Below are 25,284 nucleotides of genomic sequence, written 5' to 3' on the forward strand. Positions count from 1 at the left end.
TTTGTGGTCTTTGTTATGTCTGTTGGACAAATACTGTAATATGAAATTTTATCTAATGGTGTCCTTTATTCCTTTTGCAACCTGTCCCCTCTAGTAGTTAAATGTATTTTTGGATTTGCAGGCCCTTCTCCGGAAAGCGAGGAAGACTTATTGATTTCGATGAAAATGTATCGATATTAAGCTATTATTTAATTAATTTACTCGAGGTATTAATATTCACTAATTGTGGTGCTGATTAATTTACTTAAGTTGTCATTATTTTTCAATCAAGAATGATGTTCAATCAATTTATAGGGAAAAAACAAAGATACCTTTTCTTTTTTGTAGATTTCAAAGATTTCAAGTAAACACAGCATCCAAGCTGTCATCAAATGCTTCTATCTCATCTCACAAATTGGCTATATTTGTTTGGTTTCTTAATAGGCGGCCATCACGAATTGAGAGTAACAACACAGACCATCGAAATTTAATTTTAAGAATCATTTTTTACTTGAAATCTTTGAAAAGAAAAATTAACCAGATTATTATAGAAATATACATAAATTAGGTACCAATTTAAAATGTGAGTATGATTTAATAAGAGAGAACAAGAATATGATTTAATAAGAGAGAACAAGAATTGATCATGTCTCAAAAATGAGAAAATTAGGTTATACAAATTTGCATGCAGGCATTTCATATGTTAATCTTAACTTTTTGTTGCTGAAAATTAATTAATTCCCACTACTTCCTTTTTTAATTCTGTGGTGTGTACCACATTCGCCACTTCCTTTTTTATGTTGCATATTTGTTGATTCAAAGAAATAGTACTTTTGTAACCATCAAACTTTATTAATATTCTTCATCATTTTGGTTAATGGCTTAACAAATGTAGGAGAAGGAGTTAGCCAAAATAAATTACTTTCTCTTACATTAACCTTTACTAATTGCTGAAGTTTAAAAAAAAAATTAAAACAAGTTAAAACAGTTCCAACTCAAAATTAGTAGGGTGTAACTTAGACATGTAAAAAACAACCATTTGAACTAGATTCGGACTGGATCCGACCTAGTCCAGGGATAAGTCGATCTGATCTCGAGCATCACTTGATAAGTCTGTGGTCTGGGCAAGAACCTGAATTTTATTAAAAAAAATTATAAAATATATATATTATAGTAAATAATTATATCTATTTAGCTCATCTATTACATATATTTAAAATTTTAAATATTTATATTTTCATGCCCAATTATAAAATTATGAAATAAATTAAAAAAATACATACATGACATTATAAAAATATAGCATCCAAGCTTTTTAAGCCCGAACAAAAACCCCGGCCATTGTGTTCAAAACATATGTCCAAATTAGATCCAAGCATTGCCATATTCGAGCCCGACCTTGGGTTTTGCCATTACTCTGGATTATTATAAGTATTTCTAAATTTCCGTCTAATTTAATTATGTGATACACAAATTACCTTTATCACTTCTTTCATTTAGATACTAATAAATGTCACCGAAATGGTCACCAAAAAACAAAAAAAAGAGAAAAATCATATAGTTAACTTTTCTTCTTCTTTACTCCATTATTCAATGGGAATATAATAAACTAGGAGAAAGGAGAAATTAAGGAGAAAATTAGATTGATTGTTGCAATGATAAAAACTCATGCAAGTGCTTATTCAAATATATGTGTGGCATTCATTAATTTGACCAAAAATATATGAATTTATTTGTATTTTAATCAAAATCGAGGGATATAAACAAAATTATCCCTAAATTGCATAAAATTAAGAAACCAGTAGTCACTGAAAGAGAAACAGAGTAAGAAGAGTTCAAACTTCAAAAGATGGAACCCGAAGAAGAAACGCTAGCAACAATCCCTGAAGAAGAGGAAGATGATGATGAAGGCACGGCCATGCCCGACGTTAAGAACAACTGTAAAATAAAAACAAAGGGCAGCTCTTCGAACTCGAGCGATGCCTCTGACGCCGACTCGGATTCTGACTGAGAAGTCGAAGCAAAACAGGAAATGGAGCTTCAAATCTTAAGAGTATCAGCTATCCAATGAACCTTCCAAGTAACTTAAATACGCATATTATTGAGTGATTTTGTGGATACCATTTGCTTGTTCTTTCTTGGATTGCGAAAAAAATGGTTTTTTTTTTTTTTTTTCAGTACATAAAAGGTTTTAAGAAAAATGGGTGAGATAGAGAAGTTAAGACAAGCTAGGGAAGCCATGAATGAGATTTTTCCATTGACTCCTGCCATGTGGCAAGAATAGGCGAGGGATGAAGCCTCTATTTCAACTCGGTATGTGTCATTTCCTTTCTGCAGTGGTTTTTGATTTTGTGAACAAATATTTTTTTGCTTAGAGATATAGTTGTTTATGTTAGTTGTTTGCTATCGTAAAAAGGAAGAAAACCTGCTCAAAAGGTATTAAGGAAAGAAAAAAAAGGAACCAATTTGAAGAAGGAGATATTTATATTGGGAGTTCTATTCTTTGGGGTTTAATTGATGGAAGAAGAAATAGCTTATACGTTTACAGAATTAATTCAAAGAAATCGATCTTTTGTATCAATCAAACTTTAGTAATATTCTTCATCATTATGGTTAATGGCTTAGCAAATGTTGAAGTTTAAAGAGTTTTTAAAACAAGTTAAAACAGTTCCAACTCAAAATCAGCAGGGTGCAATTTGGTTGTAATAAATATTTGTAAATTTCAGTCTAATTTAATTGTACATGTACAAAATAACTTTATCACTTCTATCATATTAATACTAATAAATTTGAACCTTATTTTATGTTGATGCACAATCTAACTTAACAAAAATAATATTCAAATTGTCACAATTTTTTTTTAAAAAATTATGCAGTAGTTATTACTTCTTCTTTACTTCAGAATCCAGCTCCGCACTGTTTTTTTTTTGGGTCGTTATTCTGTCCAATCGTTAGATTTTAATTACGTTAATCTAACAGTTGGTTTTGTGATGACAATTCCAGAAATATCGGCCGTAGGTGTTATTTTTGTAGTTGTGGGCAAACGTAACGGGAGCAGGGACAACATTCATTCAAATATTAAACGTAATAGGTCTATTGGATTTACGTTTTGCCATTTGTGGCAGGATAGCAAAAATTGCAAATGGTCATTCTCAGTACGAATACCTATGGCTTTTTTCCTTTAATTTTCTTCTTTGAATTTTCCTTTGATTAATCATTAGAAAAACTGCTTTTGTTTTTGTTTTTTTTTTAATCATGTGTAATCATATGTAGTTAACATTTACATGGTTAACGTCATCGAAATCAAATGGTTGTTATTCCCATTGCAACCATATATTGTTATAAATTGCATTGTTTCCTATAACAAATATAATAAAATCTCGATAAATTAATAGCTCTGGGACCAATGAAAAATTTGTTCAAATTTAACGAATATCAATTAATCGATAAGTTAATAAATTATTAATTTATGAAAACATTTATTATTTTGGAAAAATATGATTACGTTTATGGTATTGATTTACCTTGAATTAGAATCTATTATGTTTTATTTGAATACTAGTTTTCTTTTAAGAAGTTTTTTAATAGTTAACTGCTTTAAAATAATAAGACTATTTTATGGTTTTTATTTTTCCACGTTAAAGATGATAGTATGCTATACAAACTATTTTGAACAAAGTATTAGATGATATTGACATTGAATAACTTTTTGTCGCAAAATGACAATACCAACTAGAATTTCGTTTCACATTACAAAAGTTAAAAATGAGATCCAAGTTGAAATTAATTTAAAAAGAAATAAACGATGTTGAGAATATATTTCACACAAGCCATATAGACATATCACATGGATTTGTTTTATACTAGATAATTATTAATCTATGTAATAATATATTTCCTTCAAAATATACTATTTGATTTCAAAATTATTTTTTAAAAATTTAATATCACTATAATAGTCATGATTCAATAGGTTTGATTTTTTTTTCCTTTTTGTTTAAGAAAAAAGATGGGAGAATAGTTAATGATCAAGACACAAGTTAAGCAGATCCAATAAACAGGGGAAAGTGAATTGCTGTCCTCGAGCGCATTCTCTAATAATCTCAATTTTCTACGTACATTTTTGTGAATTCATGTCACATGCAACAGTCTTTTGGGTTTTGTTGCATCAATTCTTTGGTGATTTATCTTTTTTTATTATTTTATGACGCAAGAGTCCTGGTAGCAATACATTTGGAATAAAACGATTTAATTTAATTTTCGTTGTTATTAACAAAATGATATATTATTAATTCGTGGTATGCTGTGATGTGATAAATTTAATTCAAATCTAAATTAAGAGATGATTCATATATATAGGTACGGAAAATTCTATAATACCGTAATAAAAATTACGGTATTAATGCCGTAATTACTGTACACCGTTGGATTAAATCAACAGTATGCAATAACTATAACATAATAAAAAAATTTGTAAATTTTTTTCATTAACCGGTTGTTAACCGGCTAAACATTTATTTAAAAAAATTAACTGGTTAAAATTTTCAAAATTATATATACATATATATATATATATATATATATATATATATATATATATATATATATATTAAAACCGAATCTACAAAAATCCAAATAGAATCTCATAATTCGAAGGGCACAACATCGAGTCTAAGAAATTGCAGCACGCCGGATCTTGTATTTTCGAAGCGATTGGGCTTGCTGGCTAACCCAAATTTTGTTTTCCTCAATCGTTCCTCTTTTCCTGCCAATCATCGCTTTGAAAACTGCCTGAAGCCAAAAAGAAGCGAGAAATAAGAAGCTCTACAACGGTTCATGTTGGTGAAGGGGCTGAGTTTGTGTTCCTGCCCATCACCGATTTGAAATCTGCTTGCAGCAAAACAGAAGCGGATTTGAAATTTGCCCATCGCCAAGGCGTTCCTCTTTAAATCCATCACTAAATACCAATAGATTATTTAATCGGACAAGAAGAAGCTCTACAACAACTTGGTTGAGGAGAACCAGGCTGTGTTCGTATTCGTGAAGGGGTTTCGGAACAACGATACCGGCTGGGCATCAGTGATTCAGGAGGTAAACTCTTCTTAAGACTTTTTTTAACCCTTTTTTAAGTTTTTTAAGTGGATTTTTTTATAATTTTTGGATACTGGGCATCTGGATTGGTTGTGGTATTTTGTTTGGTTTCCAAGAGAATTAAGGGATAAAGAAATTTTGATGAGATTTGACAGTGCCTGAAGCGGAGTACCAGGTGTTGATCATAAGTTGTTGCTGCTGCCCTCAATCTTATTGATTGGAAGAGAAGGCAAGGCAAGTTCCAGCCACTGATTCCCCTCCACCGCGTTTGCATTGTTGTTAATTCCACCAAGTAAGCCTATTTTTGGTATATTTGTTTGTTTGCTACAAATAATTTCAACATAAAATTTAATAGAATTGTTTTGTGTCACTTGGGTTAATGAAGAAATAGAAACTGAACCTTAATTTGGTGCGATGTATAGGTTTGGACGAAATTAAAAGTAAATTTCGTTAATTGTTGTGCCCTTGATTTTGTATTCTCATGTGCATTGATTTTGGTTGGAAGTTTAATAGAATACGAGGTTCATCAACTGCAAATAATTTCAATATCAATGAATTTCATCAACTCTTAGTTCAATAGAAAGTGAATTATTGTTTATACAAATAAATTTACCAGTTAGAATGAGTTCCACTGTGGTAATGAAGGGAAAATTAAGTCTAGAGTTAGCCTAGAGAAGCATGTTTGAAACGTAGGGATGATTTGCTGCTGTATTTGGGATGATTTGCTGTTGTTCTTGGGTTAAATTTTTCTGGTGTTTTGGGCTTCATTTGCTGCTGATTTTGGGTTAAATTTTTTGCTGTTTCTGGGTAAATTAGCTGCTGTTTTTAGTCTAATTTTTTGCTGTTTTTGGATCAATTTACTGCTATTTTTGGGTTATATTTTCTGCTGTTTGGAGGTAAATTTTTCTGGTGTTTTGGGCTTCATTTGCTGCTGTTTTTGTTTTAAATTTTCCGCTGTTTCTCGGTAAATTTGCTGCTGTTTTTCAGTTAAATTTTTTGCTGTTTCTGGATAAATTTACTGCTGTTTTTGGGTTAAATTTTCTGCTGTTTTGTGGTTAAATTTTCTGCTGTTTTGGGCTTCATTTGCTGCTGTTTTTGTGTTAAATTTTCTGCTACTTCTGGGTAAATTTGCTGCTTTTTTTCAATTAAATTTTCTGCTGTTTCTAGATAAATTTACTGCTATTTTTGGGTTAAATTTTCTGCTGCTTCTGGGTAAATTTGCTGCTGTTTTTCAATTAATTTTTCTGCTGTTTCTGGATAAATTTACTGCTGTTTTTGGGTAAAATTTTTGAGTGTTTTGGGCTTCAGTTGCTGCTATTTCTGTGTTAAAATTCTGCTGGTTTTGGGTTAATTTGCTGCCGTATTTCAGTTAAATTTTTTTTCTGTTTTTGGATAAATTTACTACTACTTTTGGGTTAATTTTTTTGCTGTTTCCGGATATATTTGCTGTTGTTTTTGTGTATGGAGCTGGCCGGAAAATGGTCATGATGCATTTTGAATGGAGAAGGATGGGGATTGATAGTAAAAGTTGCTTGTGTTGTTCCTGCTGCTACTTGCTTCATTTGAGCTTCTACAATCCATTGATAATAGAGGGAAGAAGAAAGAGATGATGAGAAATGCAAAATGTTTGTGAGCTTTAGATTGATGTGCCAAGCCAACAGTTATATTGTAAAACGTCTATATATTTTTTTTTGAAGTTTGTTATTTCTTTTTAAGGATTATAACTAATGTTGTAAATGGTTATTGTTTGTCACTGTTATGGAAGCAAATACCAGTTTAACTTTCCAGGTGTTCCTAATTATTGCTCGGGCGATTGAATTTTGAATTGAAATGTTTATCTGTAAAATATTTTTACAGGATCCAAAACTTGTGATCTTTGACATTTCTTTTTGTGCCTAATATCTTCATGTACGGGTTCTTGTTATAAACTCGAAAATGGCTGAAAATGTAGATAAGGGTAACGAGAATGATTTCAAGGATAACGTGAACCAAGAAATTGAAATTTTAAGAAATAATCGGTCTTTCGTTAAGTATTTGTAAGTCTAATTACATTAAATATTACGTATTTGATTGTTGGTAAATTTATGAATATTTAGTAAAGTCAAGCATAATAATGTGACAGTGCACTGATTATATTTTTTTTTCAAAATATTTAATTGACTGCAGCAAGCAAGAAGCAAAAATATTACGGGAACAAGGAAAAAACTGACTTAATTCTATAAATATGACATAATTTGTCGTGAGATTACAATCTTTAGTTGGAGCTATTGAGATTACATAATTTGTCGTGAATGTAAGAAAAAAGTACTGTAATATTTATTTAAAAAAAATTGAAATAAAAAGAGTGTAAAAGTGTTAAGTGAAATTTGATAGCAGATTAAAAAATACCTTGATATTTAAAAAAAATTTGTAACTAAAAAGGACCATAAGGTTTAAATTAAACATGCCAATGATTCGATTTTAAACTAGTAAAGAGGTCCATCCAAAAAAAATAAAAATTAGTAACATATCAATCTTTAGTTGAACCTAATTTTTTTTGAGAAAATTATATTGTTTATGCCATAAAAGTGACTTAATTCTATAATTATGACATCATACTAAGTAATTCCAGTAATATGACAAATTCATTAAAAATAAGATATATATATATACATATATATATATATAGAGAGAGAGAGAGAGAGAGACACACACACACACACACACACAAACATTTATATATATACCTAAAATATATATAGAACCACTTATGTTATGACTTTTTTGGGGTTTAGATTTATGATTTTTAGTTAAATTTTAAATTTATGATTTTGTACCCAATTTCTCATTCGGGAAAGGGACAATGTCGATTTTTATAAACTAATTTAAAGAAAAATGATAGATTTATGATTTTATTAATATATTAATATATATTATAATTAATAATAATAATAATTTTTGAATAAATAATCACTATAATTAAAATATAAAATAATAATTATGATAATAATCCATTAAGTACTTTTTAGTAATTTGTTACAATTTAACTCATTCCGAAGCCAATTCCAAGATAAAATAAACACATTAATGGGGTTCCAGTCCATTCCGATTTCGATTCTTATAGATCAAGTAAACAACTTATTCTGATTCTCATTACCTATTCCAATTAATGACAAGTAAACGCAACATTCTATATATACCTATAAATTTATAGAAGAGTTTATATGATATATAAAAATAAAAAATCAAGATGCAAACATATATACATGCAAGGAAGACTCGGATCGACTTTTAGTCTAATTGACTTGACCTAAATTTTCTATCATTTGACTCGAATTTAATGGTTAGGCTCGGGCCTAAATATTAGAGCCCAATTAAATTGAAATCAGGGTTCGGGACCTACATGTTGCTCTAGACTACAATTCCAAAACCAAAATCACACTCTCTTATAAGTAAATTTATTATTTTATAAGATTAATATAAAAGTAAGTTGGTTTTAATTTCTTTTTATTTTTTTAGTGAATACTTAACGGCACATAATTATATATCACTTTCATTTTATTTTTGTATATGATGCTAGCTAATTATCTAAAAAGTCTGAATTTGGAATTGGAAAAGGAGATGTAGGAGAAATAAAGTCTATATGCTTTTTGTGGAAATTTTCTTAATTTAAAGATAGTTAATTTATTAACTTTCTTTACGTTCACTAGATAGTGAATGAAAATTTCATGTTATAAAAGATTTATATTGGATTTTAATAAGTTTCATTTCAAGTTTCATATCATTTTCATTGTTCAAATTAAAATTTTGATTTGACCTTCAACCTAATCAACTTAACCAGACGATATAAGGTTTGGGTAGAATTGCGTTAAACAAGTTTATTTAGTTAAGTTGGATGGATTTTATCTCAACTCATTAAAAAGTAGATCAGGTTAGAATTTCACTAACCCTATCAAACCCAACTCATGCCCACCCTTATATCATTCTATCTAAATCATAAAATGCCAATAATCAACGTTAGAGTGGTAAATTGGTCTACAAAATTTAAAAAAAAATAAAAAATAGAAAAAAAACTAGTAAATTAATGTTGGAGTTGTAAATTATAAGAAGAAATTGTAAACAAAACAAAAACTTAGAAAAATGACATAAAACTTGTAAATTGACATTAAGTGTGAAATGAAACAAAAAATATGTAAATCATACATAAAACTAGTAAATTAATGAAAAATTTGGTAAATTAATATTAGAGTTGAAAATTGTAAGAAGAACTTGTAAACAAAACAAAAACTTAGAAAAATGACATATAACTAGTAAATTGACATTAATTGTGAAATGAAACAAAAAATATGTAAATCACACATAAAATTAGTAAATTAATGAAAAAATGAGTAAATTAATGTTGAAGTTGTAAATTGCAAGAAGAACTTGTAAACAAAATAAAAATTTAGAAAAATGACATAGAACTTGTAAATTGACATTAAGTGTGAAATGAAACAATAAATTTGTAAATCACACATAAAACTAGTAAATTAATGGAAAAATGAGTAAATTAATGTTGGAGTTGTAAATTGCAAGAAGAACTTGTAAACAAAACAAAAACTTAAAAAAATGACATAGAACTTGTAAATTGACATTAAGTGTGAAATAAAACAATAAATTTGTAAATCACACATAAAACTAGTAAATTAATGGAAAAATTGGTAAATTAATGTTAGAGTTGTAAATTGCAAGAAAAACTTGTAAACAAAAAAAAAATTAGAAAAATGACATAGAACTTGCCAATTGACATTAAGTGTGAAATAAAAAATTAAATTTGTAAATCACACATAAAACTAGTAAATTAATGGAAAAATGAGTAAATTAATGTTGGAGTTGTAAATTGCAAGAAGAACTTGTAAACAAAACAAAAACTTAGAAAAATGACATACAACTAGTAAATTGACATTAATTGTGAAATGAAACAAAAAAACATGTAAATCACACCTAAAACTAGTAAATTGATGGAAAAATTGGTAAATTAATGTTGGAGTTGTAAATTGTAAGAAGAACTTGTAAACAAAACAAAAACTTAGAAAAATGACATAGAACTTGTAAATTGACATTAAGTGTGAAATGAAACAAAAAATATGTAAATGACACCTAAAACTAGTAAATTGATGGAAAAATTGGTAAATTAATGTTGTAGTTGTAAATTGCAAGAAGAACTTGTATACAAAACAAAAACTTAGAAAAATGACATAGAACTTGTAAATTGACATTAAGTGTGAAATGAAACAATAAATGTGTAAATCACACATAAAACTAGTAAATTGATGGAAAAATGAGTAAATTAATGTTGGAGTTGTAAATTGCAAGAAGAACTTGTAAACAAAACAAAAACTTAGAAAAATGACATAGAACTTGTAAATTGACATTAAGTGTGAAATGAAACAATAAATTTGTAAATCACACATAAAACCAGTAAATTAATGAAAAAATGAGTAAATTAATGTTGGAGTTGTAAATTGCAAGAAGAACTTGTAAACAAAACAAAAACTTAGAAAAATGACATAGAACTCGCAAATTGACATTAAGTGTGAAATGAAACAATAAATTTGTAAATCACACATAAAACCGGTAAATTAATGAAAAAATGAGTAAATTAATGTTGGAGTTGTAAATTGTAAGAAGAACTTGTAAACAAAACAAACTTAGAAAAATGACATAGAACTAGTAAATTGACATTAAGTGTGAAATGAAACAATAAATATGTAAATCACACATAAAACTAGTAAATTGATGGAAAAATGAGTAAATTAATGTTGGAGTTGTAAATTGCAAGAAGAACTTGTAAACAAAACAAAAACTTAGAAAAATGACATAGAACTTGTAAATTGACATTAAGTGTGAAATGAAACAATTAATTTGTAAATCACACATAAAACTAGTAAATTAATGGAAAAATGAGTAAATTAATATTGGAGTTGTAAATTGTAAGAAGAACTTGTAAACAAAACAAAATTAGAAAAATGACATAGAGCTAATAAATTGACATTAAGTGTGAAATGAAACAAAAAATATGTAAATCACACATAAAACTAGTAAATTGATGGAAAATTGAGTAAATTAATGTTAGAGTTGTAAATTGGAAGAAGAACTTGTAAACAAAACAAAAACTTAGAAAAATGACATAGAACTTGTAAATTGACATTAAGTGTGAAATGAAACAAAAAAATATGTAAATCACACATAAAACTAGTAAATTAATGAAAAAATTGGTAAATTAATGTTGGAGTTGTAAATTGCAAGAAGAACTTGTAAACAAAACAAAAACTTAGAAAAATGACATACAACTAGTAAATTGACATTAAGTGTGAAATGAAACAAAAAATATGTAAATCACACATAAAACTAGTAAATTAATGAAAAAAATTGGTAAATTAATGTTGGAGTTGTAAATTGTAAGAAGAACTTGTAAACAAAATAAAAACTTAGAAAAATGACATACAACTAGTAAATTGACATTAAGTGTGAAATGAAACAAAAGGTGTGTAAATCACACATAAAACTAGTAAATTGATGGACAACTGAGTAAATTAATGTTGGAGTTGTAAAATGCAAGAAAAAATTGTAAACAAAACAAAAACTTAGAAAAATGACATACAACTAGTAAATTGACATTAATTGTGAAATGAAACAAAAAATGTGTAAATCACACATAAAACTAGTAAATTGATGGAAAAATGAGTAAATTAATGTTGGAGTTGTAAAATGCAAGAAGAATTTGTAAACAAAACAAAAACTTAGAAAAATGACATACAACTAGTAAATTGACATTAATTGTGAAATGAAACAAAAAATGTGTAAATCACACATAAAACTAGTAAATTAATGGAAAAATTGGTAAATTAATGTTAGAGTTGTAAATTGTAAGAAGAACTTGTAAACAAAACAAAAACTTATAAAAATGACATACAACTAGTAAATTGACATTAATTGTGAAATGAAACAAAAAATGTGTAAATCACACATAAAATTAGTAAATTGATGGAAAAATGAATAAATTAATGTTGGAGTTGTAAATTGTAAGAAGAACTTGTAAACAAAATCAAAATTTAGAAAAATTACATAGAACTTGTAAATTGACATTAAGTGTTAAATAAAACAAAAAATTTGTAAACCACACATACAACTAGTAAATTAATGGAAAAATAGGTAAATTAATGTTAGAGTTGTAAATTGTAAGAAGAATTTGTAAACAAAACAAAAACTTGTAAATGTTACATATAACTTGTAAATCAACATTAACTTGTAAAAGTTTCATAAAACTTGTAAATCACACATAAAATTAGTAAATGTAACCTGAAACTTGAACAAAAAAGAGTAATTACCTGCTATTTAGGTAACAGGTTACTTATTTATTTAGAATTAATGGTAGAGATTTTTTATTCAAATCTAACGGTCCACGTCCATTACGACATCAATGCCGTAAATTTAGCTACGGCATTATAGAATGACCCATATAGGTACATACTGAACAAAGATATTTAAACATAAGCATTCAATTTTATGGTATGCCTAATAATAATTGGTTTATTGTCCATATCAAAGGGAGTGAATAGAAATAATGTAGAAAGTCAAAAAGATGAACCAGCGCACATGATGATTTATAAAATAATAAATTAAATTTATATCATTTTTAATAAGTGTGAGATTATTTACACTTAAAATTTATTTTGAACATTCTTATTTTTTACTACAACAAAACCCTCATTAAGACCAATTCAATATAAATAAATAGAATAATAATACTTTTGACACCAACCTAGCGCTTACACGCCCATGTAAAATTATTAAACCTTAAATTTAGAACGTTCTTCCTCAGCATTAAAACTCGTGCATTGTTTAAAAGTATATTTAACAAATTTGCACAAAGAGACTCCATGATTCAAATTTCTTTGACTTAAATTTCAATTTTGTTGAAGATATATCTATTCCATATAAAGATTTCAATTTTCTGCACAATCATGAGCTGCGTGTATATATATACACATATAACTGTTCTGCGAATATATAGAAGCAATTTCAACCATCCAACTTTTTTTTTTGAATTTTAATGAATATCAATTTTATATGTTGGACAACTATGAAAAATAAAATTAGCAAAATGATATTATTAACAAATAGGGAGAGCAAAAGGTAATTATATGTTGGTGTGCTAAATATTTTTATGGGTGTACGGAAAAAGATAAAGATAATAGAAGCAATGTTATCGAGGAGTATTTTGGTATTTATGAAAGTGTTCTAAGTGAAAAGTGATTTCCTAAAATCTATTAACTAATGCACATAGTAAAAAGGCATTTTGAGAAAATTTTCGATTACAAATAGTCCCATCCTTTAATATTCTTCAATCAATGTGTTTTTTTCAAAATAAAAAATCCATCTATTTATTACTTTCTAACTAGTAATATTAATGTGTTAATAATTGTGAAGAACCAATGTAATTTGTATGATGTAGAAAGCTCTTTAGACACAATAACCCGAATTTCTAACAGTAGCTGTTGGACGTGCTTGGGAATAGACTCAATTCAGTTACTTTTTTTATCGTGATATTTAAACATAATCATCCGGATTCGTGCGGATCCCCACCTTTCACATCCGGATCTGCATTTTTTAATATCTGGATTTAGATTTTTTTCTGGATCCGGAAGAGGATATTTACTTGTCATCCCTAGTACCCAGCAACATCCATCCATGAGGAGTGAAACCCCATTGATTTCATAAATAAAAAATAAATAACTCGCAAAAACAATCTTTGACAATCACAAGAACAACAACAATTCACTCCAATAAACAACATAACAAATACATGGTCTACATTGAAAGTCTTTTTATGATTTTAATCGAAAGAGAAAGTACGAAGGACATATTATACATAATTGAATGTTATCGTTGATAATTAGGCAAAATAATACTAATCTAGCTAACTAATCCAATCATCATAATAATCTGATTTTCATTATTTATTTGATATGTCCAATCATATGCTAACTTAATAAAGAACACTAAATGCTTGAGTCTTTATATGTTTCAACAACTTTGGCTAAGTTTAATTATGAATATTAATACAAAACCCTGCAAGCTACAGATTGCATACATATGCAGTTGCAACAAATACATATGTAATAAAAAGATCAATGGTTTTTCAGCAGCTGAGAAAGCAAGCCATTACTCGCATACTACACCCACCCAAACACAATTAATATGTTATCAAACAAATAGACACAATAGAAATAAATCTAATGTGAAAACTGAAAACAAAAACAGCCCCATCACCATCAATATATAATTTTGACGAACTGGACATGGGTGGACCTAGCATCATTGAATAAATGAAAAACAAAACAAAACAAAATTAAAATCAGTATCCACCAGAAAGAATCAATATTTACGTGCTGCCTCCAATTTGGTACATGCATAGATATGTACATCTATCTAACTTTTAAAAAATTGTAGTAGAAATTAGAGCTCACTTTTTTAGATATGGCTCATATACAATGCACGTGTCAAGATTTAATTAGAGTTTACATATATACATGTGTCTAATTCTAATTGATAGATAAACTAATCATAAATACTCAGATGTTTCTAAATGATTGAATAATGATATTGTAGTGACTTGATTGCTTTGTTCTCTGATTAGAAATAAATCACTGTCCAAGAACCTTTGTCAAGATCTGTTCAAGTTGCAATTAAATCAACACCAATATGAGGCTTCAATGCTGATTCACACCTTAGCTCTAGGTTAATGGAGATTGAAAGCAGAGGACTAAATTGAACTAGAAGCAAAACACACTCACACAGAGAACAAGATTTAACGTGGTTTGATTATGCATAAATGCACAATCTACATCCACGGGAGTGTCAAAATTATTGGCTGCAGCATCTAGAAGGTTTGAAGAAGCTGCAGCATCTAGAAGGTTTGAAGAAGAAAAAAATGGGCTGGCCGAAATGCTTGAAAAGGAAATGGAAAAAGAAGCAGTTTAAAGAAGAAAATGAAGAACACGGTTTTGACAAGGAAAAATTATTATTAATTTAATAGCCATTTTTTGGCTATAAAAGGGAGAGCTTCCCATTTCATTGAGCATCCAATTCCATTATTCAGAGAGTAATTTAGAGAGAGTCGAGAGTTGTGAGAAATAATTCTTGCAGAGCAGAGAGTCTAGTGAGTGAGAGATTGGGTGTATTGGGGTTTTGGGTTGTGAGCCAAAATATTACAATACTTGTAATCCTTATTTCACTAGTAAAATATTTCCTTCTGTTTTCGCCCGTGGACGTAGGCTAAAAGCCGAACCACGTAATTTCTGGTGTCCATTCTTTTGTGCTTGTTCTTTATTTTCTTACAATTTTACTTTAGCTGCGTGTCTGCTTCACCCACCAATTTCCTAACAGTGGTATCAGAGCTATTGGTTGTATTTTTGGAGTCAGGAATTGTTCACGTATTCACGTATACGGTGTACGGCACTATTCACGTATACGGCATACGATACTATTCATGTATACGGAGTACGGCACTATTCATGTATATGGTACTATTCACGTGAAACGGTGGAAGCGATCCAAGAATTTTGCGGTGCAAAGCAGGGAATAGTGGTGTGAGTAAAGCAACTGTGTGATTCTGTACATGTCTAGGAAAGTTCTGTCACAAAGGCGATAAGAGCTTAAGGAGTCTGGGTTTTAAGTGGGACCATTGTGACCCCTCCAGTCTTTCCTGGGAACTTTCCTGGTGTGCATTCTCACACATACTCACAACTATTCAAGGTGGTACACTAGCTTGTGTACAGTATTTATCAATAAAATGGCAGCAAAGTATGAAATTGAGAAATTTAACGGAAATAATTTTTCGTTGTGGAAAATGAAGATGAAAGCTGTATTGAGAAAAAATAATTGCTTGGCAGCAATTGAAGAAAGGCCCATGGAGATAACTGATGACAAGTGGAACGAGGTAGACGGCAATGCCATTTCTGATCTACACTTGGCACTTGCGGATGGAGTATTATCCAGTGTGGCAGAGAAAAATACGGCGAAGGAAATATGGGATACTCTCACAAAATTGTACGAGGCCAAGTCACTACACAATAAAATCTTCTTGAAGAGGAAACTCTATACTCTTCGAATGGCGGAATCTACAATGGTGACCGACCACATCAACACATTGAAGACTCTATTTTCACAACTCACAACGTTGGGTCATAATATAGAGGAAAATGAACTTGCAGAGCTTCTACTTCAAAGTCTACCAGATTCGTATGATCAACTCATCATCAACTTGACAAACAACAATCCAGTGGAGAGTCTAGTTTTCGACGATGTTGCAGCCTCCGTATTAAATGAGGAGAGCAGACGGAAAAATAAGGAAAACAGACAAGCAAGTTCGCAGCAAGCGGAGGCGCTATCAGTGACGAGAGGGAGATCAACGGAACGTGGCCCCAGTGGGAGTCAAAATCAGGGTAGATCAAAATCCAGAAGTAAGAAGAATGTTAAATGCTACAAATGTGGCAAGAAAGGGCACGTCAAGAAGGAGTGTTGGAGTAACCAGAAGAAAAGAGAGGGCAAAGAACCTGAGTCATCAAATGCTCAGGGGTGTGTAGCAAGTACCTCGGATGATGGCGAAATTCTCTACAGTGAGGCAACAACTGTTTCAGAAGGCAGAAAACGACTTTCTGATGTCTGGCTTATAGACTCGGGAGCTACCTGGCACATGACCTCTAGGAGAGAATGGTTCCACACATATGAACCTATCTCAGGAGGATCTGTATATATGGGTAACGATCATGCCTTGGAGATCGCTGGTATTGGTACTATCAAAATAAAAATGTTTGATGGTACAATTCGCACAATTGGAGAGGTAAGACATGTCAATGGCCTGAAGAAAAATCTATTGTCTTTGGGACAAATGGATAGTCATGGGTACAAAACTCATGTGGAGAATGGAATAATGAAGATCATTAAATGCGCGCTTGTATTGATGAAGGCAGAAAAGATTGGTGCTAATTTATTCATGCTTAAAGGAGAAACACTACAGGAGGCTGATGCGTGTGTCGCGTCAAATGGAGAAGAATCAACGATGATGTGGCATCTCAAACTCGGCCACATGTCAGAACAAGGCTTGAAGATTCTCTCTGAGCGAAAATTGCTTCCGGGGCTCAAATCGGTAAGTTTACCATTTTGCGAGCATTGTGTTATAAGTAAGCAGCATAGATTAAAATTCAGTAGATCTATTGCTAGAAGTAAATGCATTCTAGACTTGATTCATTCTGATGTTTGGGAATCACCGGATATATCCATGGGAGGTGCAAAGTACATGGTGACTTTCATTGATGATTATTCCAGAAGATGTTGGGTGTATCCAATTAAGAAAAAGTCAGATGTATTTCCAGTGTTTAAAGAATACAAAGCGCGGGTGGAACTTGAATCTGGTAAAAAGATCAAGTGCTTGAGGACAGATAATGGTGGAGAATATACAGACGGCGAGTTTCTTGCTTTCTGTAAGCAAAAAGGTATTCAGAGACAGTTCACGGTGGCATACACTCCTCAACAAAATGGAGTGGCAGAACGGATGAACAGAACTCTTACAGAAAGAATAAGAGCTATGTTGAGGACTGCTGGTCTACCCAATTCATTCTGGGCAGAAGCAGCCAAAACTGCCTGTTATATAGTAAATCGGTCGCCATCTACAGCTATTGGGTTGAAGACAGCGATGGAGATGTGGACTGGAAAGCCAGCTGATTATTCCTACCTACATGCATTTGGATGTCCTGTGTACGTGATGTACAATGCCCAAGAAAGAACAAAGCTGGATGCAAAATCTAGAAGATGTATCTTCTTGGGGTATGCTGATGGAGTAAAGGGGTATCGTCTGTGGGACCCCACTGCCCACAAGATCGTCATCAGCAGAGATGTTATTTTTGTAGAAGATCAACTGCAAAGAAAAGATGAAGATGATGGCACTGTAAAAGAAAAGTCAGAGACTGTGCCGGTATATGTCGAAAATAATCCAGAAGATTCAGATTCTTCTGAAGTAGCATCAGAGCACGAGGAACAAGAACCAGTTGAGTCCGAGGCTCCAGAAGTTCGTCGGTCAACTCGTGAGAGACGACCGCCAACGTGGCACTCGGAGTATGTCACAGAGATCAACGTTGCATACTGTCTTCTAATAGAGGATGGAGAGCCTTCAACTTTCCATGAAGCTTTAAACAGCTCAGATGTTGCTTTGTGGATGACAGCAATGCAAGAAGAAATTGAAGCTCTACACAAGAACAAGACATGGGAACTTGTACCACTACCACGTGGAAGAAAAGCCATTGGAAACAAATGGGTCTACAAGATCAAACGTGATGGCAATGACCAAGTGGAGCGGTATCGTGCGAGACTGGTAGTGAAAGGATATGCTCAGAAAGAAGGTATTGACTTCAACGAGATATTTTCTCTGGTGGTTCGACTCACAACAGTCAGAATAGTCTTGGCAATGTGTGCTACATTTGACCTACATCTAGAGCAGTTAGATGTTAAAACTGCATTTCTTCATGGAGAACTTGAAGAAGAAATTTATATGCTCCAACCAGAAGGTTTTGCAGAAAAAGGAAAGGAGAACTTGGTTTGCAGGTTGAACAAATCTCTATACGGTCTCAAACAGGCGCCGAGGTGTTGGTATAAGAGATTTGATTCCTTCATCATGAGCCTTGGATACAACAGACTCAGTTCAGATCATTGTACATATTACAAGAGGTTTGAAGATAATGATTTCATCATTTTACTGTTGTATGTGGATGACATGTTGGTAGCAGGTCCCAACAAAGATCGAATCCAAGAATTGAAGGCACAGTTGGCTAGGGAGTTTGAAATGAAGGACTTGGGACCAGCAAACAAGATTCTAGGGATGCAAATTCACCGAGACAGAAATAACAGGAAGATTTGGCTTTCGCAGAAGAATTACTTGAAGAAAATCTTGCGACGCTTCAACATGCAAGATTGTAAGTCAATTTCTACCCCACTTCCTGTTAATTTCAAATTATCCTCATGTATGTGTCCTAGCAATGAAGCAGAGAGAAAGGAGATGTCTCGAGTACCGTATGCATCAGCAGTGGGAAGTTTGATGTTCGCTATGATATGCACAAGACCGGACATTGCACAAGCAGTGGGAGCAGTCAGTCGATACATGGCGAATCCTGGTGGAGAGCATTGGATAGCTATAAAGAGGATTCTGAGATACATCAGAGGAACCTCAAATGTTGCATTATGTTATGAAGGATCAGAGTTTACTGTCAGAGGCTATGTGGATTCAGATTTTGCAGGAGACCTTGATAAAAGGAAATCCACTACTGGTTATGTGTTTACACTTGCGGGAGCAGCTGTAAGCTGGGTTTCGAAACTGCAGACCGTTGTGGCTTTATCTACAACAGAAGCAGAATACATGGCAGCTACACAAGCTTGCAAGGAAGCTATCTGGATACAAAGATTATTGGAGGAGCTCGGGCACAAACAACAGAAAATTCCTGTGTTTTGTGACAGTCAGAGTGCCTTGCACATTGCAAGGAATCCAGCTTTTCATTCCAGGACAAAGCACATAGGAGTTCAGTATCACTTCGTTCGAGAAGTAGTGGAAGATGGAAGTGTGGATTTACAGAAAATCCATACGAAGGAGAACCTAGCAGATGTTTTGACCAAGCCGATAAATACTGATAAGTTTGTCTGGAGTAGATCCTCCTGTGGCCTAGCAGAAACGTAGGCAACATGATTATGGCGAAGCAGATAGGATGGTGTGGAGATTGATTGTTTTTCAATCTAATCTCCAAGTGGGAGAATGTCAAAATTATTGGCTGCAGCATCTAGAAGGTTTGAAGAAGCTGCAGCATCTAGAAGGTTTGAAGAAGAAAAAAATGGGCTGGCCGAAATGCTTGAAAAGGAAATGGAAAAAGAAGCAGTTTAAAGAAGAAAATGAAGAACACGGTTTTGACAAGGAAAAATTATTATTAATTTAATAGCCATTTTTTGGCTATAAAAGGGAGAGCTTCCCATTTCATTGAGCATCCAATTCCATTATTCAGAGAGTAATTTAGAGAGAGTCGAGAGTTGTGAGAAATAATTCTTGCAGAGCAGAGAGTCTAGTGAGTGAGAGATTGGGTGTATTGGGGTTTTGGGTTGTGAGCCAAAATATTACAATACTTGTAATCCTTATTTCACTAGTAAAATATTTCCTTCTGTTTTCGCCCGTGGACGTAGGCTAAAAGCCGAACCACGTAATTTCTGGTGTCCATTCTTTTGTGCTTGTTCTTTATTTTCTTACAATTTTACTTTAGCTGCGTGTCTGCTTCACCCACCAATTTCCTAACAGGGAGAAGCCACAGAAAAAAAGTTTTTTTGATGATTCAAAATGAATTTTACAGAGCTAATACAGAGGAGATTACAAGGAACAAGAAGACTCTTTCTCTCTTTCTAAGATCTCTCCGGAAAGCTCTCAAAATCCTATGCAAATTTTTTTCAACAACCAGCCTCTTCATACCCCTGATATTGAAACCCAATTGCACAACTTTTACATGAATGACAATGAATGAAGTTATGTTAATTTACATTAAGTAGAAACCTTCCTAAATAGGAATAGAAATACTCTATTAACATATCGAATACTACCTTAATAAAAATTTAGTTGACAAAAAAAAAAGCCTTGAAGGTTTGAAATAATTAACCCTAATTAAATAATTGTCTTACATAACCAATTTTTTCCTTTCTTAATTTACTAAGACATCGCCACACTCCTGATTTTATAATATAAAGCATAAAATATAATAGACAAGTTTGAGTTTACTTTTTTGATCATTGAGCATGCAATTCTCTGAAAAAACTCATTGTGTTTGTGTCTATTGTAAATTTATGACATTTACTAATCTTTTGGGTTTTGTTGTATCTATTCTTTGGTACGTGTTCATCATGTTTTCATTCTTTTCTAATGCAAGATTCTTGGTTACATTAGGAATCAGAGTGAAATTCTAATTTTAAAGTTTGGAGAAATAAAATGTAATATGATTTTTTTTCATGAATAAAATGATTTAATTTACTTTTTTCTACTAGCAAAAATTATTACTTTATTAAACCCATCAAGCTATTGGCTTCATTTATAAGCCGGTCAGTCAGTTTTTTAGTTTCAATTGTTATCTTTTAAAAGATAATAGAAAAATCTTACTTTGAGTGTATTTTATCACTTCACTAAAATTTTATTAACCCATCAAGTTATTGGCTTTAGCTTTTCTTGTATATGTTGCAATTTTCAAGTATCACTCAAAATTTTAGACCGTCAACACCTGCAGGAAAATTGCATATATTCTATCATTCAACCTCAACAAATAAATTCTTTTCACTGGAATCCAACAATCGTTAAGTGTTAACCTTGTAGTTCTCAAAAGCAGAAATTGTTGTATTAATTTTTTCAAAGTGTCTCAGTTAAAAGAAAACTAAAGATAGAAGAGAGTGAAATTTCAACTGAGATCTTGCCACATAAGACGATCGATTTAATCCTTTCTGTATCTTTCTTCTATCAGCGGACAATTCTTGATATACAGTTGCAAGAGTGAGGTAGGCACGCTCTTGTCCAAAAAGTATTTTAGCTTCGGACGAATATAAAGCCAAAGATACACCAACGACGTGAGATTTTGACCAACTGAAGACGGGCATTCCAGGTTTTGGAAATCATAAATCCACAAACGGGTTCCTAACTCCTGTGGCGAAATGACACCAAGTAATGAAGTCCTCCGATTGACAGTCGTTGTAGAGATGAGAATCTGCTCAATCCCCCTTCCCCCCACCCCATCGATGGCTTCCAAATCTTCATATCATGAATATAAAGTGACCGAATGTTGATGGGAAACATACCATCATCTGCCTCAACTGGGAAGCAATACCCTATACGCTTGCCAGGCCTGCTCTGTTCAAATCTTGAAGATTGTGCTTGTCCTTGCGTGAGGCCTCTAGTTTATCACACCACGTTATTCGGAGCTTAGTCAGTTCCGCAGAAGGCAACCCTCCGTCAGGAAGGGTCATTTCAATAAAAGCACAGTACAATTGCTTAACTAATTTTTAAAAAACATAGGTATGAGAGATTGACAATTTACAATTTCTTAATTGCTCAAGAAGAGAGCAAGCTTGAAATATGAAATATGAAAAAGAGAACACAAATGACAAATCTTAAGGAATTGGCAGGATTCACGTCCGACCAACTCCACGTTGCTAAAGCAAAAGATTAATTTTTGAGAAATTGTAAAGAAACTAATACAAGTGAAATGAGAGCCTGTTCATTTGATTATTGGCTAAGTGTCACAGGATGAGTATTGTGCGCAGCTAACCCGTGTGGCACTTAGACAACTTTGCCGAATGTTGCTGAGTAAGCCTAGAGCTTATCAAATTAGAGAAGAGAGCAATTAAGCCGAATAAGAGAGATTGTATTGCACAAAGAGAGATTACAATGCTTGAGTTGCTTACAATGCTTGTTGTTGTGTTTTTTGGATGCAAATGCCTAATGCCATCCCATATTTATAGGGGAGGCTTGCCAAGCTCTAGAGATTCTAGAGAATTCTACCATTTCCTAGCTATTTACATGTGCTAGAATTCTATGAAGAATTCTAGAATATTTACAAGCTCATTTGTACTAGAGTTGGCTAGAAGTTTCCAGAATTGGGCCAAGCTAGCACTCTTGGCCTTGTGTTGGCTCTCTAGCCCGAAATTGTGGGCAATTGGGCTAGCAAATTGGGCGGACCGTAACATCCTCCCCCACCTAAGCTCGTGGCATCCTCGTCGCAATCTCATCCTTGGTCCTTGAGAGACTTGTTCTGCGATTTTCCGTTAGTCTTCTTGTGCTTCTCTCTTGGGGAGGTTCCGCCACTTGCTCCGCATGTGGTCGTTTCCTTCTTTTGGCTGGTGTTGCGGCGTCCCCTCTTGTGTTTCTGCAAACCCTTATGCTCGGATGGCTTTGTACGTTGCTTAGCCACTCATCTCGGTGGGAGCTTCGGAGGCATAGCATCCTTACCTTTGTCATGGACGACTCGTACTTGTTGTGGGACTTGGCTTGGAGGGCTTTCGAAATTCTTTCCCTTGTGGTGTTGCCGGATGGAGACCAAATGGTCCTGATTCTTCTTGAATCCTCGTCTGCATTGCATGACCGAGAGCGCCTTTTCTGTAGGTTGTGCGCGCTCGACTGGTACCACGCAGCCTTACTCCCATCGAAGATGCTAAGGGAGTTCGTTGCGAGGAGTGGGAAGGCATATACCTTGTCGAAGAATTCCATGCCAAAGATTATTGCGAAGTCATCCATCGGCACAATTGAGAAGTCGAGCTTCCCATTCCATGTCCCAATCGTAACGTGTATGCCTCGTGTGGTTCCCGCAAATTGCTTGATGGGTGAGTTTACAGCCTTGATGGTGCCTCCGTGTTGCGTTACCTTGAGGCCTAGACACTTAGCCTCTTCTTCGGAGATGAAGTTGTGCGTTGCTCCGGTGTCAAGGAGCGCACGAATGGTTCGGCCATTGATGAGCACACTTACGAACATAAGCCCTTTCCTTATAGGTGCTGGCGGTTGGTTCATGAGTGTGCTAAGGCGTTGGAGTGAGCCCAAGTTGTGTTGGGGTTCCTTCGCAGCCGGTGTGTGTTGGCCCTTGAGTTGTGCCATGAGGACATTAAGTGACTTTTTCTCCGAGCAGTCGCGCACCCAATGAGGGCCATTGCAAATGAAGCATGGGCTTTGAGGCTTGGGTGGCTTCTCAGACTTACTTTGCCCGCCCTTGCCACTTGGAGGCTTTTTCTTGCTCCACTCCTTGCAATTGCGGTCGTTGTCCTCATGGCTCTCTCCCCCACCTTGGTCGTAGCTAGACCTCTTGTCCTTGAGCTGGGCAGAGTATTCAGTGAGCGACTCCACAACGGCGATGGCGTCGTCAAGTGTTTGAACACCAGGCCTATCAAGCTCGGTCTTGGCCCAATCCCTAAGGCCATCTTGGAAGTAGAAGAGCGAATCCTTGTTGGACATGTCGCTTATCTCCAACATAAGGGTAGTGAACTCGTTGATGTAGTCCCGAATGCTACCCGATTGCTTGAGGTGACATAAGCGCATTCGCGCTTCCTTCTCCGCATTGCTTGGGGCGAACTGCTTTCGGAGTTCTTGCTTGAAGTCGGCCCAAGTGTTGATGGTGCAAATGCCCTTACCCATCTCGTCATGCTTGCGACGCCACCATAATTGTGCAGTGCCTCTAAGATAGGTGGGTGCAGTGCCCACTTTCGATGCCTCATCTCGAACACCCATGGCATCAAAGTATTGATCGAGCCCAAATAGGAAGTTGTCCACGATTGTGGCAGTGCGTGTGCCATTGTAGGTGTCGGGCTTTGGCACATCAATGTGGCGCGCCGCACATCACTCGAGTTTGCAAAAGCTGGACTTGCGGAGAGTGTGCGCTTGTGCCATGCTCAATCCGAGCGGACTTCATCCACTTCCGCACGGACAGCGCGTAGTTCGTCCTGAACAAAACTACGAAGTTTTAGCAACTCATCATGGAAAGAATGAAACTCACCTCGGAGAGTGTTCGCTTGCTCTTGGATGAGAGCTTTTGTTGCCACCGTGAACTCGGCGTATTCTCCCTCGAGACCGTCCACTCTTTCCTCCAATCCCTCGAGGCTATCTTGAGCGGCGGACAATGCGATTTTGAGAGTAGTCACACGAGGCTCCAACGCATCCACGGATGGGGCCTTGGACTAGCCGCGAGTCTTGCCTTGGGCTCGTTCTCCCTCATGGCCGGCGCTTGGTTCCAGTGGAACATCCACACCAACAACACCCTCTTGTGCTACGTTCGAAGGGTTGGCCATTGCTCGTGAGCTAACTTGCGTGTGTGCAAACCTTAGCTCTGATACCACTTGTCGCGGGATGAGTATTGTGCGCAGCTAACCTGTGCGGCACTTAGACAACTTTGCCGAATGTTGCTAAGTAAGCCTAGAGCTTCTCGAATTAGAGAAGAGAGCAATTAAGCCGAATAAGAGAGATTGTATTGCACAAAGAGAGATTACAATGCTTGAGTTGCTTACAATGCTTGTTGTGTTTTGTGGATGCAAATGCCTAATGCCATCCCATATTTATAGGGGAGGCTTGCCAAGCTCTAGAGATTCTAGAGAATTCTACCATTTCCTAGCTATTTACATGTGCTGGAATTCTATGGAGAATTCTAG

At 33.8% G+C, this 25,284-nt stretch overlaps 1 protein-coding gene and 2 long non-coding RNA genes across 4 annotated transcripts in view; 2 read left to right on the forward strand and 1 right to left on the reverse strand.

Annotated features, from left to right (window-relative positions):
- LOC112497238 (putative disease resistance RPP13-like protein 1) overlaps positions 1–25,284 on the reverse strand; it is an 82,000-nt gene that overhangs the window by 25,757 nt on the left and 30,959 nt on the right. The gene's annotated exons all lie outside the window — the stretch shown is intronic.
- The window catches only part of LOC127902573 (uncharacterized), a 78,359-nt gene that overhangs the window by 25,086 nt on the left and 27,989 nt on the right, over positions 1–25,284 (forward strand). The window lies entirely within an intron of this gene.
- LOC127902570 (uncharacterized) lies at positions 4,592–6,853 on the forward strand. The gene is made up of 2 exons (XR_008054975.1): positions 4,592–5,070; positions 5,226–6,853. It is a non-coding gene; the product is annotated as an uncharacterized LOC127902570 (long non-coding RNA).

Source organism: Citrus sinensis, chromosome 5 (genome assembly GCF_022201045.2).
Source record: "Citrus sinensis cultivar Valencia sweet orange chromosome 5, DVS_A1.0, whole genome shotgun sequence".
Taxonomy (NCBI): domain Eukaryota; kingdom Viridiplantae; phylum Streptophyta; class Magnoliopsida; order Sapindales; family Rutaceae; genus Citrus; species Citrus sinensis.